Source organism: Oryctolagus cuniculus, chromosome 2 (assembly GCF_051225735.1).
Source record: "Oryctolagus cuniculus isolate XC-2025 breed Fujian yellow rabbit chromosome 2, ASM5122573v1, whole genome shotgun sequence".
Lineage (NCBI taxonomy): Eukaryota > Metazoa > Chordata > Mammalia > Lagomorpha > Leporidae > Oryctolagus > Oryctolagus cuniculus.
The window spans coordinates 47,412,131-47,417,981 of NC_142868.1; the positions used below are offsets into that span (position 1 = coordinate 47,412,131).

Genomic DNA, 5,851 nt, shown 5'->3' on the forward strand with positions numbered 1-5,851 from the left:
GGAGGGTGAACCAACGGCAAAGGAAGACCTTTCTCTCTGTCTCTCTCTCTCACTGTCCACTCTGCCTGTCAAAAAAAAAAAAAAAAAAAAAAAAAAAAAGTAAATAGTCTTTTTAAATTAGTGTTTTCTTTGTATTCCTTTTTTGTAGGCTCTGTGTGTTATGAAATAAGTACACACACATGCAATGTTTGACACAGATAATATTTACACATATTTATTCAGTTAAAATACCATACTTGTAAGAAGTATCATTGTAAGAAAAATGTCAAAGTGATTATAAATAAACACCACTGCTTTACAAAAATTGAAGAAAAACCAAGCAAGTCTCTACTTGACAGTAGCTGAATATCAGCAAATTCTAAACTAATTGCTGCAATTTGCATGTCTGCATAAGGACTAAAAACCACAAAATGAATTAAAATTTAGATATATTTTTAACATCTGTTGTATTTTGCTTACTTGTTCTGTGTATTTTGTTAGTATAAATTGAATATCCCTAATCCAAAAACCTGAAATTTGAAACACTCCATTATCTGATAATATGGCAACACAGATGAAAAATTTCATATTTGATGTCATGTGACAATTCCCAGTTAAAATTCAGGCATGCCAAAAATATTGTATAAAATTATGTGTATGTGAAAGAGAAATAAATTTCATGTTTAGGCTAGAGTCCCATCCCATAAATATTTCATATTTATGTGCGAATATTCTAAAATCCAAAAAGAATTGGCGATCAGAAACACTTTTAGCCTCATGTTTTTCAGACTAAGGAATATTCAACCTGCATTGTGTACTCCGGTCACACAAAAACAACTTAATTCGCTACACATTAAACAAAATAAAAGTTCAAAATGTCAACAAAATCAGTATCATTTTAGATATGTTTATTATTCATTTTTACAGACCCAATTTAAGTTGAAACCCAAGCAAGAATGATCAGTCCAGTAAGATGTTTTCACATGTGATAGATTCAATGATGTAATACAAAGCCCATAATGTCTCCTGGGCTAGAAGTTCTTGTCAATTAAAATATGAGTTCAACAAATTGACAAAGTCTGTCACATCTGTTCATGTTAAAAATACTTCTGAACAAAATATTTTGAGTAGAGAGGATGTAGGGGAAGCAAATCTCAACTCAAAAGAACTGAGACCTTCCTAAATGTTGAATTCAGTGCTCATAAAATCTTTTATTCACATCCTATGAAGTAGCCAAACACAGAAAGCTCAATCCCACTGGAGTAGTAATAGCATATGCTGCAAATAGTTGAGCTGTTTTGTGAGCTAGAAGGAGGAAAAACTGAAAGTGTTTTTTTTGACTAAGGACAAGCATTGGAATAATTAACATTGTGTGTAACATTTGGAAGGAAGTCATCAAGCACTTGACAGTCTCTCCATCCTTTTGCAGGATGCAATTGGTTGAAACCACAGACATTTTTATATAATCACTTTCTTTTTCATATTCACCATTTACATGCTAATGCATCAAATAAAAATTCTTATTTTGTGAGCTCTTTTTCAAAAGGACAAAAATTGTTAATGTTTTGGAAATGGCAAAAAGATTTTTTGACAATTTCACTCAAAGTATCTTCATACTCTGCACAGATGGTGCTCCTATGATGCTTGAATAACATTTGGTTTTACTACTTCAAGGAAAAAGAAAGCTCAACTTATCTTCATACACAGATATGCCGGAAGTCTTCCAGTATCTTCATAAGAAGTTCATTCCTCAGCCTTAAACTACGAAATCCATCAGAACTGGCCATGATCCCTTGGTTACAAACAACTGAAAATGAATCTGAAGCTTTAGTGAAAAAGATATCCATATGAAGGGATTGGTCATGGTAAGGCAGGAGAAGCAGGCTCAGGCTGTATTGAAGGGAGAAGTCAGTCAAACTTCTGTTGCAGAAATGGCCAATCAACAAGTGCCATTAGGTTTTTGACTCACTTGGCAGTAGCCATTAGAAATAACCCCTAGCTGACCCTCTGGTGTTGTCTTGCTCCTTCAAGAATATCTGTTATCATTAGAGCAGCTGACTATACTAACACTGCCAAGTTACAGAGAGAGAGAATAATTAATTGCTTTCCTGATAAGGTAAAAGGATTTTCTAAAATGCACAGCTGATCAATGGTAGCATAGTAGAACAAAGAATTCTAAGCTCTTCCCTACTAAAATTTTACAGTGATCTTTTATTATGATGTTGCTTGAAATTTTGGATTGATTTATACTTTACTAATCTGCGTAGGTCTATCAAGAATGACTGCAGTTAGAACGTGTCCTCTGTGCACGTGTGTTTGTGTGTGTCCATGATAAATTTGTAAAAGAAGTAGTATTGGTCACACAACAATTCTGTTGGCCTTACCAGTAAGCAAGAGCCAGTGCTGATTTTAGTCATGCCTTCATCTATCACAATGAGCATAAGCATGTGTTTTATTTTGAACTACAGCATATTTTTTTTCTTCTTTCCAGGCCAGTGAAATCATCCTCCTGAGGGAAAAAGCAAAACAAACTTTTGGGAAGAAGGTTCTGGAGACTGTAATTAGCTACAGAAAGAATCAGCAGAGACAGATTGGTACTTCAGTCAAAGAACAAATTCAATTTTAAAGCATTTTGAGGGCTCTTGTGTACCAAAGTCATCGCTGAATAACTTGTACATAATACTTCATTCCAGGACAGTAGAGTAAGGTCCTCAGAGTTTTGAGGGAGAAAAAAAATATGGTCTAAGAATTATAAATGTACAATTAGATTACAAAATGTAAGCTCTCTAATGACTGTGCTATTGGTTAAAAGATGGTGAGCAAGTAGGGTAAAAGGGAAACATCAAGAGGGGAAATGTGAGAAATGTATCATATGAGGGCTGGGACAAGAGATAGTTTGCAACATGCACTGAGGGATTCTGAGGCTTGATAGCTCCCATTCCTGCATGATTTCCTGAGATCCTGGAGAAACAAGGGGGCATCTTAGCTACCACTGCTGCTTTCCAGATGCAACTGTGGGTTCAACTGTGGTGAGTAATGAATGGTCAACTGGAGTGGTAGGGCTAGGAATTCAAGGTCTAATCGGTGGTGTGGTGAAGTCCTACATTCCAAAGGAGGACCAGCTAGAGGATCAGGTGCATGGCATAGGAGGAAATGCCTCCTTGTGGTGGCTCTGTCAGACGGATCTCTGCTATGGAATCAAGATCAAAGAAACCTCTGGATTGAAGTTAAGAGCAATATGACGTCCACCACATTTTTCACAACTTGTTCATGTCAAAATATTCCTCTATTTATGAGAAGCAGAAAAATTCTGAAAACAATAGCCTGGCTCTAGTCTTGTGGGGAGAAAAGAGAACTTGTTCTTGGTGGGACCTGCTTGAAACCACAGAGAATTTCTTGCCATTTACTTGCTACTTGATCTCTCAATGCTATGAGCAGTTATATACATGGGATAAAATAGTATCGGGCCATTGTAAATGGAGATGAAGTAGTAACAGTGTCATCTCTCCTATGTGGTCTGCACATTGAAAAAACACCGATAATCTAATGGATGAATGTGAAGAAGATTTGGAGAATCCTCATGCCAGGAGCTTTATTTGCCTTCCCCCCTCCTCTCCATTATTTAGATCTCTCTTTTTTTGTCTCCATGGTTTTGCTATTTCACAATGATACACTTTAATGTGAGTATACTTTCAACCACTGTTCTGGTTACTAAGCGAACCCTTTCAATTTGGAAATTCGCATACTTTAATTCTAGGAAATTTTTAAAAATAATTTATCTGATTGCATCTTCTATTTTGTTTTATCTATTCTCCCCGGAACTGTTCTGGTTCAGATGCTGAGACCTCTTACAGTAATCCCCTAATTCTCTTATGCTTTCATGTTTTCTCTGTTTTGCATCTCTTTTTCTTCTACTTCTTGATATAATTATTTCAATCTATTTCCTAATCCTTTTTAAGGTTTTTCTTTTCTGCTGTCACATTTCTTTTAAACATCAAAGAGATAGTTATATTTTCTATGTATCTATCATCTATCTATCTACTGATCTGTCAACCTGTCTATGGTATCCTGTATTTGTTTCACAGATGCAATGGCATTTCTTCCCTCTTGGAAGTTATTAGTAATTATTTTAAAATTCCCTTATCTTTAAATGATAATAGTCCTTCCAAGTTGCTTTTTTTTATTGTTTGTGCTTGTCTCTAACATTCTTATTAGAAGCCTAGGAGTAAAATTGTAAATACTTTTAAAAAGCATCACAGAGCTTTATTGCATGGCAGACTTGTGCACTTCGCTGTAGAGTAACCTGGCTGAAATTTTCTTTGTGGGACAGTGTTATCACTTGTTTTAGACTTCTATTTTGTTCTTGTTTACTCTTTATCTTCTTTTGGCTACCTGGTTAGATTTCCTATAGAAAAATCTTTGAACATCTGTTTTGAGAACCAAGTTGGGGAAGAAAGCTGGAGGTCTCAGCTTTGAGTAATAGGTTTTGCCCAATACCCCCATTCAGTTGGTACCGCCTCACTTCCCCAGTGTGTTCTCTTCAGAGAATAAATCTTGGGCCACAGAAGGCTATAAATGATTATTACACTCTGAAACATTTGTTCTGTTTCTGGATACCACTCATACTTCAGAGCATCTTGCTGGCCTTAGATTTGGAGAATTCTGCAGTGCACAGTGTATTTGCTCTCCAATAGCTCCTGCCAACTTGACATTCAACTTCGTGAGTTCTAACTAGTCAATCACTGCTTCTGCTGCTGACATGCAGTTTCCCAGATATCATTTTAATGACCTTACCTGTTCTCCTGTGCAAGTTTATATTTTTATCATAAATAAAATTCCCTTTCTGTCATCCTCTATTTTTGGAAGGGGGAGAAACAAAGCTTCAACTTCAGTCTTCCATCTTCAACCAGAATCCCCATCATCAATTTCTATATATAGAATTTTTTTTCTGTTCTTGCTTTATTTTTCTTTAACCAAATTAAGACTTGTTTTCACAATGCTGCAGGACAAAGGGAATTTTTGCATGACATTTTTGTCCAGTTAACAATAATATGCTTTTTTCTTTTGTTTCAAAAGTTTATTTACTCTTTTAAGGCATTGCTACATTTTTTAGCTGCTACAATCTCAATTCAAGAATGCATTTTCAAAACTTGGGCAAAATTACAAATTATTTCAACTCTTAGGATTCTAACTCTGCATGATTTGAAAGCTATGCCACCTTCTCCCAGTATATTGTCTTATTTTGGAAAAATTAGCTCATCTATGACTAAAGCACCAAAAATGTAAGTGGTTCTGAAAAGTGATGATGATGTTGAAAAGAAGTGTACCTGTCAGAGAATCTCTGTATAGTGCAGGCTTTTTTGTTAGTGGGAAGAATTTCTACTTTAATGGACCAAGGAGCCTCTTCTGGGTCTCCCAAGCAGGTGCAGGGGCCCAAGGACTTGGGCCATCTGCCACTGCTTTCCGAGGCCATAGCAGAGAGCTGGATCAGAAGTGGGTCAGCCAGGTCTCGAACCGGCACCCATATGGGATGCTGGCACTGCAGGCAGTGGCTTAACCTGCTATGTCACAGTGCCGGCCCCTCTCTAATAATTTTATGCATATTTCCACAGTGCCATTTGTATCTAGTGTTTAAAATAAGACTAATGTAAAAAGAACGCACAGATTCTTTTAACAAAATGTACCAAATTTGCCCTAACATCAATAAATCAGCACAGTTTATTATCTCTCTTTTACAGCTACTCCTGTTTTTATGGAATACCACTTTCACATAGAAATTATATGAGCAAAGATTTCCTAAGAAGAACATCAGTATTGACAAATTCAAAGCACACTTTTCTAGTCTTGAAACCTTTTTGATCCAGGAGGCAGA

General features: G+C 36.1%; 1 non-coding gene across 1 annotated transcript; it reads left to right on the top strand.

The window, feature by feature from the left end:
• The first annotated feature begins 3,374 nt into the window (after nt 1–3,374).
• On the top strand, nt 3,375–3,506 carry LOC127490452 (small nucleolar RNA SNORA20). Its single transcript, XR_007918401.1, has one exon. It is a non-coding gene; the product is annotated as a small nucleolar RNA SNORA20 (small nucleolar RNA).
• The last annotated feature ends 2,345 nt before the right edge of the window (nt 3,507–5,851 follow it).